The sequence below is a fragment of the Theobroma cacao genome, chromosome 7 (genome assembly GCF_000208745.1).
Source record: "Theobroma cacao cultivar B97-61/B2 chromosome 7, Criollo_cocoa_genome_V2, whole genome shotgun sequence".
Lineage (NCBI taxonomy): Eukaryota > Viridiplantae > Streptophyta > Magnoliopsida > Malvales > Malvaceae > Theobroma > Theobroma cacao.
In genome coordinates this window covers 5566470-5582049 of record NC_030856.1, presented here as the reverse complement: position 1 = coordinate 5582049, position 15580 = coordinate 5566470, and the positions used below count along the sequence as shown (strand labels likewise).

The window sequence follows — 15580 nt, the reverse complement described above, 5'->3', positions numbered from 1 at the left end:
TTTTAGCAAGAATCAATCTCCCATCAGCATAAAATTAACATTGTAAGATTTCAGAAATGGTTGTTCCATATCATGTTTATGCCAAAACTTAAGACTAAATAAGATTAGAACTTGCTAGAAAATTCTAGGGTGGTAAGAACAAACATCACAAATCATCCTAACCAGAGAAGCCAGTGCTTTTCCTTACTCCAAAGAAAAGAATATACAGCTTTAGCCTTACTGTTCTTTACGAGCTTTATATCTGGTAGGCTTTGCGGGTGTAATGTAACCCAGGAGAAGCAATGCTATGGGAACGATGATTCCGATATAGTACACACAACCATATGAGGCAAGTGTCTCATGCATGTTTAATACCATAAAACCAACAGCGGAGTAGTTCAGAACCAAGAGTGTGTAAGCAAAGTTCATGAAGACAAATGCTTTTTTCACAAGAGCCATATTCGTAGCTTGTTCTCATCGGTAAATAACTATTGAACCAGCAATCATCAAAGCTGACTAAACAAAGAATATGATGTACCCAGGATACAATCCATGCTAAACAACACTGGTAGTCTGTGTGGCCAGCAACTGGATAAACCCAGGTTTCTTCCCCTTCGTAATAAGTCTCTCATAAACATAATGATGAAGCCAGGTGCTGATTTGTATGTTTCACACAAGTGGTAATTGTTGGGATTCGACTTCATGTTCAAACATGAAATTAATTATTAAATTAAAAATATAACGCAACAGAAAAATAAAATATGCATTTAATCAAGAAATAGCTGAATCTCACAGGATCAATGTTTGTGCTTTTTCATATAAGTTTTAAATTAATTATGAGTATTCATAAGTTTAAGGGTTACATACCTTGCTCTAGATATTGTAATCAAGAACCAATTAAATCCAAAAAGGCTTGTGATGAAGCAAGAAACTTGAAAGGAAAATAAGATAGTTTGAAATCTTGTAGTAGAAATCTTTGCTTCTTCACCTTTAGGATTTGTCAAATTTTCAGCCACCCAAGTGTTTGACCTCTAACAGTAATCCATACAATGACTGAATAAGACATTCTCAAAGGTAGGATTTACTTGTGCTAGCAAGTTTTATTTCTAAAACAAAAAAACCAAAAGTTATTGCCCAATCTTATTTATGTTAGACAAAAAAAACTTTTTTTCATTTCTTAATTTTATGAAATAGCTAAGAAGTGGCTGAAGGTTTACAGTTTTAGTTGGCTAACATAACATGTTTATATAGCCAAACTAAGTTGTAACGTTAAATACAATAGTTGTTGTTTTATTCAATTAAGTCCTTGAACCTTAATTATTTTTTCGCTTTATTTTTGTTTGTTTCAATTAAGTCTAATTAATTAATTAGTCTTATTTAATTTCAATCATGTCACTTAATGTGTGTGACCTATTAGGCTTCTAACATGTTGGCAATAAATATAAATCTTAACCAAATGTCAATTTGATAATTGATTTATATTTATAGATTATGAGCGGCATTTAGCAATACATTATGACCACTAAAATGCTAGAAAGTCAATTAAAGAATTTGACAAAGCCCAAAAGTGGTAAGCCTCTTAGTACAATACAGTCCTTTCATCAAATATCCCAAATATGTCATAAAGCATGGCTCAGTGTTTACTTATGACATTCCATATTAGTTCTCATAATTCATGACTAACTTTATGAATTTAGGAAGTTAACTTTCCCCAAATTCTTCATGTTTTGGCCAAAGACTTTATACAAGTTAATCAAGAATTCAAAACAAGTGAGATACATTCTTTCATATCACTTGGGGTGATGAATCCTTTCTTGATCATTGATCCACCTTTGTCTCTATGGCATATCCAAAAACACCCAGTTTAGGCATCTGGTTGTCTCTAGACTCGTACAGGTGTCATTCCCAATACAAGATGACCTAGTGTCTCAAGCCCAAGGACTAGTTGCACGATTATCACATGAGAACATATTCCATAAATACTTGAGTGAAATACCAAATGGAGTTCTCATAGTAGGTCCTGTTTAGTGAACTTGTTCTTTAACAAGCACCCACATGTTATCCTCAAGTATCTTATATATTTCAATCTATGAGATTGATTCCATATTTCCCAAGTACGGAAGCTTAACATGTACTAGTCTTTGAGTATTGTCAATGCTCTGTCTTGACAATACAATGACCAGGAACAATTTTAGGAACATGGCTTTGATGCATAGTGATCTCATAATTGTAACAACTTTATAATTCTCTTGCAAGGCCTTTATGTTCCATGGGCTTCATCCAATTAGTACTTAATAACTTTTTATTATTGCACTAACATGAAGGAAAACCTTTATCACATACAGTTATGCTATTAAGTATGCAATAAATGACAATATGTATTATTTGACCAATCCAATTGGCCTAAGGGCATATACCAACAGTAATGTAATAAAACTCTTTGCTAGTTCAACCCTTAGGATATTAACATTCTTTGCACGATCAGACTTTGGTTTTGGTGGTGAAGATTCTGCCCATCCACTGATCAAACCAAGGCCAGAGATGATAATAGAGGCCTCTGAACTTGACCAGATGAAATAATATTTCCAACGAACTATAAAGCCAGACATATATTGGTAACTCAACTTCTTCCAAAATCCTTATTCTTGGCATATGGGTTCAATAAAACGTGACAAGGGATGATACGGTACAAGGTAAAGATACAATGCCATGCAAATAGCAGCTTGGACAAGTGCTCGGAAAGTCACCCTATAAGGCAATAGTGATCTTTTCTCTTAATGTGCCCCAATCCCCTTTCCTTTAGTCCACTCAAGGTAGTCCTTGTTCTGAAAATTGTCCAAGAAACAATAAAGATAAAACCCAAAGAAATCAAGTAAATAGAAAAATACAAGAATTTATGTTGTTTGGCCTTTTGCTTACAAACACAAAGTGAAGCTGTTTTTTTATTATTGAGAAATTAAAGCATAATAAATTGATCTCTATGATTTCCCAAACCAACCCAAGATCCTTTACACACCTTGTCTCAATAATCTCTCAAGAACACTCACCCAAACCACTTTAGCTTCACCTAAAGCAAAAGACATAGTTGCAAGGTGTTCCTTTTCTAAAGCTCCCAAAGCACTACTCACACTTCTAAAGCCTAGAGATCCACTTTTATAATATAAAAGTTCAAAGTAGAATGTGCTTAGGACTCGATGTGGAACAGTAAGTTTAAAACCACACAACTACTTAATGTTGTACACAAACAAGAACTCTAATCAAATAAGATTTAGAATTCTAGTCAACCTAAAACTCAACAAATCTCCACCTTTGACTTGAATTCAAACTCATCAAATCTCTTTCACTAGTCACACCTAATTACAACTTCCTAACTCCACCTACTTTCCAACACCTTGAACAATTCTCCAAGCACAAGATTTTCTAAACCATTGGCTTTCAAAATTACAACGACTAGACATACCAAATCAAGTATGGTCCAACACTCGATTCCAAAAAACGACCAGTGCACTAGTGTAGCCATCAAGTCAATAACATTAAATGACTTTAGAAAGGGACCTCAATCCCTTCCAATTCACAGTTGGCAAGTTTTTTTGTCTTTTCATCATCGTCTACACCATGGGAACTTTTCAACATCTCCTTATAAATAAAATCTTATTTTAATAGCTACCATATATTGTGCACTGTTTTCATCATTTCGAAGCTTCACATTCTAGACGATACAAACCATTATGCAAATTTTCCCTTATCAAGACCATGTCGCCTTGTGTGACTTTTACTATTCCATCACAAGTAAAATATCCATACCTTTTGGAGTCCAACAGGCTAAATAATATTAGATTCTTAAGCATCTCTGGGACATAGGAGAAACCACCCAAAGAGAGCACAGCTCATCAAATATTTTGATTTTCACTATTCCAAGGCCCATGACCTTCACTATTGACTTATCACCTAAAGTCAAATTCCTAACTATCCTTGCTTGAAGTAAATCAAAATAATTCTTTTGATAGTAAATGTGAGTGGCAACAGCAAAATCTAAATACCAATCAAAATTTGCATCCATTTTTTAAGAGATTACAAAGACATCACAATCATCACCTTCAGTAATGAAAGCACACTAACCTTTGTTCTAGTTACTTTTATCCCTTTTTGTAGAACAATCCCTTTTAATATGTCCATACCCTTTGCATTGAAAGCACTAAACACTACCGGATCTAGACTTGCCACCTTTAGATCCCATGCTAGTTGACTTTCTCCTACGAACATCAATTATCAATGCCAAGCTACTTGAATCTCTATCCCTTTCCTTACTTTTCTTTCAAGCTTCACGAGATATTAACATTGCTTGTGCTTGTTCTAACGTTATTGTATACATCCCATATATCATTATTCCATAAAAATCTCATACGAGTCTAGAAGTGATGCTAGGAACAATAGTGCCTTTTCCTTTTCCTCCACTTTCACATCAACATTTTTCAACTGATCAATGATCCCATCAAATTCATTCATACGCTTCATGAGGTTTTCATTCTCCTCCATCTTTAAATGATACAACTTTTGCCTAAGCTGCAACTAGTTAGAAAGACTTTTTGCTAAGTAAATCTTTTCCAACTTTGCCCACAACCTTGAAGTAGAATCCTCATCAATAACATGGTTAAACACATTATCTCCAATGTAAAGCCGAGTAGTGCTTACACACCTTTGCTCCAACTCTTCCCATTCAACATCTTGCATGTCATTTGGTTTCCTTTATTCTTTTCCTAGCAAGGGGCGCATCAAACCTTGCTACATAAGGAGATCTTTCATCTTTCTTTGCCACTACATGAAACTAGTCTTACTATCAAACTTCTCGATTGAAAAATTTGTAGAACTAATAACTTTCGACTTCTTTGTTAAATCTTGAATTCACCGAACTCAAACCTTTGATACTAGTTTGTTGTGAAAATTGCCTGAAAAACAACAAAGATAAAACTGAGAGAAATCAAGCAAACAGAAAAACTTAAGAATTTACATGATTTAGCCTCTTGCCATGTTCACGGAGTGAAATTGCTCTTTTACTATTGAGAAATTAAAGTACAATAAATTGACCTTTACGGTTTCTTAAACCAATCCAAAATCCCTTGCACACCCTCTCTCAATAACCTTTCAAGAACACTCATTCAAACCACTTTAGCTCCACCTAGAGCAAAAGACATAGCTACAAGGTGTTCCTTCTCTACAGCTCCCAAAGCACTACTACACTTCTAAAGCCTAGAGATCCACTTTTATAATATAAAAATTCAAAGTAGAAGGTGATTAGGACTCAATGTGAAATATGAAGTTTAAAACCATAAAACTGTTCAGTGTTGTACACAAACAAGAATCCTAAACAAAGAAGATTTAGAATTGTAATCAACCTAAAACTCAACAGTCCTTCATTTCATAATCTAGAACTGTAAAGTGATTGCCACAGCAGAGGTAGTACCCAAAATACTCAATCAATAAAGGCAACTTAATCAACCAATTTTTCTTCTAAGCTCCACGTAACCCTTCTTCTTTCAACAACCCATCATTGTAATTTATTGCAAATGAAATGACTTTTAGTGTCAAGACCATCAAGGCTTCAGTCTCATCGATGCCTCCTTCCTTCCATGCATCCCCACTCATGTAATATACATAGCAGCCAATTAAATAACCAAAACCCAAGAAAATGTTAGAATCCCACATTTGGGTCAATAAAGAAACATTGCAGCATAACCCAACACCATAGGCACCAGGAAATGTAGATATGAAGAGAACCTAAATGACAGATAGGAAAGCAACGCTCTTGAAAAGGCTAAGTAAACGTGTTTGGCTAGTGGAACAAGTCGCCACAAAAAACTCACTGCTGTCATTGCCACGAAACATAAAAGAACCTAAAGCACGGGCACTGATACCCCAGTCGATGCCGCCATAGTTCCCATGTTGAGTTCCAACTTCGTTTTGGGATTTGAGTCTGACCGAGTCTTTTGAGTCTGCTCAGTGAACTTATGGTAGACGTCGATCTCAACTTTTCTTTAATTTTAGTGTTACTATTTATTCTATACTCAATAATTATGCATTTATTTAGATGCATAAAAGTTGTACTAATGGTTGGAATAAACAAAAAGGAAAAAAAGAAAAGAAATAAAAATTAGATTACCATTTGAACTTTTGTAATAAAACTATGTTGTGTTTTACCATATAGAAATTTTACCCGAAACCCTTTGTATAGAAGCTCTTTTTTTCCTTTTTTGTCTCTTTTATCTCATTATTTGAAACACTTTTTTATTTGCTTTGCAATTGGAGATGGAAATGGTTTCTTCTTTTGCTTCATTTTCTTCATCTTCTTCATTATTTTCTATCTGGCAGCCAATCACCAGCTAAAAGCACAAGGTAATGAGCTTCTGTTTTCTCATTTATGTTTTCTAACATAATGTATTCGTATTTAATGCTAGCTAGGTGGCCGATAGAGTGGATTCGACTGTAAGAGAGATTTCTCTGTGTATCCGTTATTGTTTCTAAAGGAGGAATGTAGTCAGATTTCTTGTGCATGCCTAGCCATCAAAGGCTGGGGTGGCTAAAATATATGAGATGTTGGTATTAACTTAATGTTTGTGTATTTTTCATTGTTTGGTCCCTACTTTTTTTCATTTTTTGTCTATGATTGCAGCAAAGGAATTATTGACTACAGCATGGATTAGATTGGACGAAAAGCATAGGGTAATGTCTTACAATTCATAACATTAGAGGAATAGTGGTTGATCGGAGACATTTGTGAAAAGAGGTTGTAGGAAAATCAATGGCGTTACAAGGATGGGGTGTTCTTGCCCTGTTACAAACTACACCCAGAGCCCCTATTGTTTGGTGGAGCTTAAAAAAGGAGATGAGGTGATAACTCCTTTCCAAAAGGTGTATGTTGATAGGTTGTAGGCAAATAATTACGAAAAAGAAACAAAAAGGAAAATTTTAAATTCACGTGAAGATCTGAGGATTAAAAATGATAGCCCAGTAGCTGAACCCATAAATACGGGAAATCTAGAGTCGGGTGAAGTGATGCCAAAAAATGTTGTACTTGAGTAGATTTGTGACAGTAAACAGAGGGTGGGAGGAAGATGAAACTTGAAAGTTGACGACCAAGCATGGGCAGGCTGAAATGGTCTTGATATGGGCATGACTATTGAGAGGGTAGAAGAGGAAGACAGACAAGGAGAACTGTTGGTAGTCGACCCCAGTGGAAGGTTAATTCTGAATGTTAAAGTTAAAGCTTGCATTGACTTTAGTGTGTTGACTTGTTTTGTATTTGATTCGTTATATTGGTTATTAAGAGTGATATACCTATGTTTATGATGTGTCTTAATGCATATTTTGTTTAATACACTTGTCCTCTATGTAAATAGGTGTTAACCTTGTGTTGTTTGTATAAATGCTGTATGTTTACTGATGAATACAAGAAACTTGTTTTACATTGACTTCCTTTTCTCATTTTCTCTGTTTTTCTTTCTTTACAACAGTGCATGTTATCCTACAGCTATCATTATCTTCTTTCAGTTTTATGACATGGTATTAGAGCGTGCAACCGATCTTTGAGCCACTTGAAAACCTTCATTCTTACTTACCAGAAGTTAACTCTACATCAAGATGTTAGCTTCAACTGTTACTCAGCAAACCACACCTATTTTTGATGGTTTTAACTACCTTATTTGGGCCGTTAGGATGGAAAGCAATCCTGAAAAGTGTCAACCTTTGGAAAGCTATCGAGAATGAGACTGATACACTAGCATTGAGAGAGAATGCTTCATAGGCACAAGTGAAGCAATATGAGGAGGATATAGCAATGAAATACATAACTGTATCCTTCGTACACTTAGTTGTTGTAGACTCAGTTTTCAGTAGGATTATAAAGTGTGAGACAGCAAAACAGGTTTAGAGCAAACTTGAAGAAGAGTTTATGAGGTCTGCCAGAAGCAAATAGATGCGTTTGCAAAACCTGAGAAGACAATATGAACTCTGTGCATGAATTTATTGATGTAGTGATGAAGTTGGTAAATTAGATTCAACTTATAGGAGAGACTCTAACAAATGCAAAAGTTGTGGAGAAGGTTCTTATCAGCCTGCCAGAGAGGTTTAATGCTACAGTTACTTTTCTAGAATAAGTAAAAGACATTTCAAAGCTCTCAATTACTAATTTAATAAGTGCTTTAGAAGTTGATGAACAAAGCAAAGCTATTAAGAAAAATGAAAGAGTTGACCTTGCTTTTACTATTCAAATGAAAGGAGAGGCACATGTAAATACTTCAACCAAGAAGAATGTGAGTGGAGAAAGGAAGCTCACAGGGAAGAAAAGTTTAGAACGGGAAAACTAGATTTTCAGTATGTCCCCATTGCAAGAAACGGAGTCACATTGAGTCATATTGTTGTTACAGGCTTGGTGTAAGGTGCAATGCATGCAAGTAGTTAAGCCATGTGGAGAAGGTTTGTAAAAACAAACTTGATGCGAAAGAAAATGTTTTTAACGCTGCTGAAAATGTTGAGGTTTTAGAGGAACTGCTCTTAATGGTTATTGGATGCAATTCAATAGATGATGTATAGTGGCAACTTTAATCATATGACTCCTAATCCCTCATTGTTTACAAATCTGGACACTCATTACAGATCAAGAGTCAAAATTGGGAATGGAATTTACTTGAATGTCATGGGAAGAGGTATAGTTGAAATTAATACATCTTCAAGCTAGAGGTATGTTCATGGTGTACTTTTAATACTTGACACAACACAAAATTTGCTAAGTGTAGGTCAGGTAATGGAAAATAATTATGTGCTTCTATTCAAAGGTGATGCATGCACCATATATGATCCATTTGGTGAATTATGTGCCAATGAAAAATAAATGATTTCATGTCAACTTAACTGAAGTATGTATGCAAGCAAGTAATAGTAACACTAATGCATCATCACTTTGGCACAGAAGGCTAGGTCACTGTAGCTATAAATATATGAATCTGTTGTAGTCTTAGAACCTTGTAGAGAAGCCACCAAAAACTAGCCAATCAGCATGAATTTGTGATATTTGTAAGTTTGGCAAACAAAGCATAAAACCGTATCTGTTTATTAGTTCTACAAGAGCAAAAAGCAGACTTGTTTTGGTTCACTCTGATGTAGTAAGACCTATGACTCTAGAGTCCTTGAATGGTAGCAAATATTTTATAATCTTTATTGATGACTATGGCAAATTCACATGGATTTACTTTCTTAAATCTAAGTTAGAAGCCTTTGAGATGTTTGTTACATTCAAGGCTAAAGCTGAAAAAGAATCTGGTTTAAAGTTGAAGTGCTTGAGGTCAGATCACTAATTATCCAGTTGATCCAAGATTACAAAACCAAGTTATTATATAGATTGATTTATTTACACATTCATTGGGCTTGTCACTCTACGCAACAACTGAGCACAATCGTCTTGCGAATCAACTATATACACTAAGGTTTTGTTTGTCTGGTATTTTTATTTTTATTTATTTTTTATAAAAGATAAAAAAAATAATAAAAAGAAATTTAAATGATTTTCTTTTAATGTTGATAACCAATATTCATTAACAACTCTCTCGATTATTAGTTAAGAACGTCAATTGATAATTTAGGAAACATATCTCATCGTAAGAACCAGACAGGTGGTTCTTGTATTGCTAACTCAAACCACCTCTTGTATTTAGAAAAGAAATAAAGAAAGATTTTTGTTTCTAAATAGCTTGTTACGCCATATATTTTTCCTTTTTTGAGGTATCATCTTTTTCTCATAAAAAGTTGTGTTGTAATGTTGTATGCCTCTATATCTGACATTGATTTGTTGCAACAAACTAAACCGACACTTAAATAAGCTATAGTAACATCAGAATTCCTTGTCTCGAAAGCAAATTAAAGTTGTTATTAACCTTTTTAAGCCATGGTATTGTTCCAACAATATTTTATTTAATTAGAATAAAAAACAATCTAGATCACTATATATATTCTCTATGGACTTGTAAATTACTCAATCAAAACAAGCAAACATTGGCAATCTCTTCTCTCCTCTTATTCTGAGATCTTAATCTATTACAAATGGATAAGAGGGTATTCCTATTTGGCCTTTTTCTTGTTTGCACTTGGTCATGTTAATGGATTTCCTATGAACGATCTAATAGAAAAATTGCCTGGACAGCCAAATGTGACTTTCAGGCAATTTTCTGGGTATATTGACGTTGATGAAAAAACTGGTAGAAGTCTGTTCTATTATTTTGTCGAAGCTGAAAAAGATCCAATGAATCTACCCCTCACCGTCTGGTTAACTGGAGGTTAGTCTTTTGAATTACTCCTTAATAACGACAACCCTTAAATGACAATTCTATAGTTTTTTTTTTTTTTTTATTTCATACTTATGACACAATGTTAGGTAGCAACATTTCTATGTATGGTTGAGAAAAAAAAATCTATGTATTGATAAATGACAAGAAAAATTTAAATTGGTTATATGTTCAGGACCAGGCTGTGGTTCAGTTGGAGATGCGTTTTTAAGTGTTGGTCCATTCATTACAACAGCTAATGCTCATGGTCTCCAGAGAAATCCATATTCTTGGATTAAAGGTTGGTTTTATGTTTGTTACTTGGGACTTGAAGTATAGATTTGTTTCGGTATCTATTGACTTTTGCTATCAACATATTTTAGTGTCAAATCTCCTATTCATTGATTCTCCTGTTTGAGCGGGATGGTCTTACTCAAACACAAGCAGCGACTATGAAGTTGGAGATGATAGTACTAGTAAGATCATGTCTAACCCAATATTTTCCTTATTTTCTTTTATTTTTGTCAATATTTAGTAAAATTTTCCTTCGTTGTTTTTTACAGATAAAGACCTACTTACGTTCATACTCCAATGGTTTGAAAAGTACCCAAATTTTAAGTCTAGAGATTTATATCTTGGCGGATCAAGCTATGCAGGTTCAAAAAATAATCATTTTATTTTTTCATCTCAAAGTCCAATAAGCTCATTTTAGTTTAATTTATTTTAAGATTTGATATAGAACTACTTAACCGTTAATGCAATCCAAAAAAAAACCATTAATGAAAATTGAAAAGAAATAATGGCCCTTAAACCATATTTTTCTTTTGGTTTGCATTGCATAACCTACTTAGAAATTTCATTTAACTTATAATAGTGTAAATTTTTCTCAGGACACTTCATACCCAATTTCGCTAATGCCTTAATTGATTACAACAAACAATCAAACAATTTCAAGTTCAACGTCAAAGGATTGGCGGTAAGAAAAATCTTTATCTAACCACTCTAAGTCCTTTAGCTTAATTAGTTGTCTAAATGAAATATTTTTCTAACAATTTTAGGCCTTTTTTTATTTTTAAATAGTTGGGAAATCCGCTTCTTTTAAATAAGCTAGACACTCTTGCAGTATATGATTTCTTTTGGTCACGTGGGATGATTAATATTAACTTGCACCAACAAATCTTGAAAGAATGCAATGGAATTGATGAAGACAACTATTCCAACGATGCTACCAAATGGTCTGAATCATGCCAACAAGCCATGGATAAAGCGGAAATGGCTGCTTTTATTGTATCTTCCATTAATGTAGCTAAGGCAAGACGCTTTGATGTTCTTCGTGACCCTTGTGATGAAAAATGGGAAGACCTTGTGTTAGGGAAGGAGGTATTCATCTTGTTTCTTGGTGTGTTAATGTGAAACATATTCGCTCTTTTTTTATTTGTAATCTATCTAATTAATCGTTTTCGTGTTGCCACAGGTTACGAAGGTTAGTTATGAAGTAGATATGTGCATTCCTTTCAGGGCAGATTTCTACTTCAACATCCCAGAAGTTCAAAAAGCTTTTCATGGAAATCGAACCAATTTAGGGTATCAATGGAAGGGTTGTTTTGAGTAAGTTCTCTTATATATTAAAATTTTGCATAAGGTGGGATCTAGTCCAATGAACTGCAACTAATGCTTATACTCTTTTTTTTTTCTCTCTCTCTTTAAATTTTTCATAATCTACTAGGACAAGTGGTCTTAAATACAACGATGTTGATAAAGATATTGACATGCTTCCCGCATTGAAAAAAATTCTTCAACAATCTATTCCCATTACAATATTCAGGTTTGTATTTTATATATATATATATATATATATATATATATATAATATGTTTCTTACTTGAGAATAAAACAAGTTTTAATAAATAAATTACATAGAAATTATGTGGCTGACCTTGTTATTTTGTTTCCTTTTATCTTTTTATCCAATATCATGTTACAGTGGAAACCAAGATGCTATAGTACCAATTGTTGGAACCTTAAACCATGTTAACAAGTTAGCCAAGGATATGAATTTGAATTTGACAAAAGATGAAGCTTGGAATCATGACAACAAGGTTTGTTTATCTATTTTAATTATTTATGTATAAATTTTTTCCCTAATCAATAACATATTAATCTTTTTGATTAATGGGCAGGGTGAAGGTTGGATGTACTCATACGGCAATTTATTGACGTTCATGACAGTAAAAGGAGCTAATCATCATGTGACTTTTTCTAAATCATCTGATGCTTTGTTTATCTTCACAAATGTTGTACTTAATCGATCGCACTAAGTCACCCAATCTCAACAACACCTTGATGTCTCACATTTTTTTCTTTTTCTCCTAAAAAAAACATCATTGTAATTTTATTTTTTGTTATAAAAAGTGAGTGTTTTGGCTGCATCACACTGACATAGCATTTCATGAATTTATTAAAATATTTTATAAACAGATTTTATGTTAGTCTAATAGTTACATTCATAAAAAATTTTTCCTTTTCCAAACAAGAAAAAAAATTGAAAACTTTTTTGGAGAAATCTTTTCAAACCTTATCAAGCTAAGCTTACATTACCCTTTAATTTTCCCTATTCTACTTTTGCAATAAAATAAGTTTTTCGGAACTTTTTTTCCTATCATTGTAGCTGATATTTTACGTTGAATTCAAATTAAATAAAAATCAGCCAACAATTATTATTGTAATTTTTTTCCGCTATAATTGAAGGGTTTAAAACTTGTAATGAAGTACCATGGCATAATTCAATTGTGCAACTTTGGGTTTCAATCCTTTGCACACTTCATGATATTTTGCATCAACTAATATATGCCAATTTAATTAACCTCGAAGCACCTTCCACGAAATAAAATTGCGAATCCTTTTTTTTTGCTTTTTTGGGTATAAAAGTTAAGAATCTTTGGCCCAGGGCTCAGTCAATCCCCACCCTTTTGTGTGGCTATGTGTAAAGAGTCTTAAGTCTCGACTGCCCTTTGGAAGTAGTCCATTGTGGTCTCACTTACAAAGTAAAAATTAATTGTACAACAGTGAAACACACAAGCAATGATGCAATATTAAAACCAAAAAAAGTATATTATTGTTATAATTTGTCTAATCTCTACATGTCATGTTGTTATCGTATATGATGCAACACCTGGGTGACATTCGGAATTGGAAGACCTAAACTTTCGATTTTTCTTTTTCAAGGAAAAAGGAAAACTTTAACACCTCTCTTCACCAACAACTTTGTTTTCAGTCTGGTATTAAGAATTTTTGAAACTTTGTTATGATATATATTTAGATTTGTTGCATTCAAAATGAAAAAAAAAAAAATCTAAATTGGGTTATGCTTTTTTATTTGAAAAAATTAAGTTTCATTCATTAAAACTGAGATAGACACCATGTACAAAAATATCGAAATAAATCTGCAGTCAAACAATCTAGCTGCATACTCAAAGCGACATAAAGCAACGACTCAGCATCAGCCTCAAACTCAGAATCGCCTCACAAAACACAGGCAGATGTGCCCTCTAAAAGACTCGAAATGAAACCCCCCAACAGCAATGGACAGGCCATAACCCCTAGGGAACAAGAGAGTGGAGACCTCCTGTCCACTGAAAAACGAACCCAGCACCACAGGAGACAGCTCAAATGTACTCCCCAATGAAGCACGGAAAAGCTCAGAACGGCAGATCTCAACCAAAGATACCATGGACGAAAAAACTGGCCATCAACAAGGAGAAGCAGCAGCATAGCGGATGAAGACAAACTAAAACAGGACCATAAAAACCCATCATATATACCAGAACACATTGAACAACCAGATAAACACATCAGAACAGCTGCCACCATTGCCTTGAATTGGGTCATGTTATCATATCATATAGTTATTAATACTAGAGGACGTGTGGATCGAAAGTGTGAAAATTAAGTGTTATACATGACAAAATGCTACATTGCACAAGTACTCTAGTGGAAATCATTTGATATAGAACTTGATGTTGTTTGGTGTGTGATTCTGATTTTGTGTTTAAATTGGATTTATTGAAGATGTCAAGAGCTTAATGGGAAGAGATTTTGTACTCATTTGAAAATGTGTTTTTTCTTTTAAAAAAATCTGATTGTATTAAATAATTTATAAAATTTAAATTTATTAGTTTTCAAATTTTATATTTTAGAAACATTTGTGTTTATATATAATTATTATTTAATAACAAATGAAAAATAACTATTCACGTAAATTATTTCATTTTGATTTTCTAAAATAATAACTTCGAAAAAGTTAAAATTTATAAATATTATTCATTTTCAGATTTCCAGGTGTCATCATGTGCTAAAGGCTTTTACTTAGCAGACCTTTTATGGAATCAAACCTATCCATTTGTATGTAAATGTGAAAGCTTTGATCATAGTGGATCAAAAGGGACAATACTTTCTTTCAAAAAATAAAAGGGACAATACTTATCCGGTACTAAAATTAAGCTTTCCTTTTTCTCTAAAAGAAATGTATTTCAATGCAAATCTCTTTACCACCTAAGATTTGCTTATGAACTGTCCCATTTCGCTGCAGCTGGGTGTTTTCGTATCCTTTAACGTAACCCTGTTGGGTTCTCTGTATCGCAGCCTGCTATTTTGATTTTCCTATCCATACTTGCACTTGAACTGATCACTGTCGAAGAAAAGAAAAAAAACTTTCCTATTCCATTAGTAAACATGGTAGCTGTTACTGTTGTCCTTCTCTTATTTAAATACAAGAAGCTTAATTGTTTTAAAGATTACTTATGTATTATTTGAAATACTTTTAAATTTCATAAATGAGATTAAAAAGTTAACAAATTTTTTTTAAACTACACTTAAAAAATTAATAGATTAACATAATTAATTAAATGAACACGTGATGACACTTTAACTTCACAATTGCTCATTAGAATTCGTTTTTATTTTCTGGAAAAGTGAATTTTTATATATAAATTACACAAAATGTCGATTCTGAGTTTGTTATCATGTAGAGTACTGCTGCAAACTCGGTGCAACATTATAATGTATCAGCAAAGGAACCGGGGTGAAGGGAAAGGGAGGGAAGTTAGGGGGGCAAGGGAGTACAATGAAATTCAGAGGGGGATGAGGGAGGGCAGGCTCTGAATATTGAAAGTGAAGGGATGTGAGACAGAGGGTGTCTTGACCACTTTGTAATGAGGAACCAAAGAGCGGTAGGGTGTTGGGCATGGATGTCATGGGTGAGATGAGGGAGGGAGAAGAAGGTTGGAAGAACT

General features: G+C 33.6%; 2 pseudogenes; one reads left to right on the top strand and one right to left on the bottom strand.

Annotated features, from left to right (window-relative positions):
* On the bottom strand, positions 217-5909 carry LOC108662733 (annotated as a pseudogene).
* Positions 9144-12607, top strand: LOC18594027 (annotated as a pseudogene).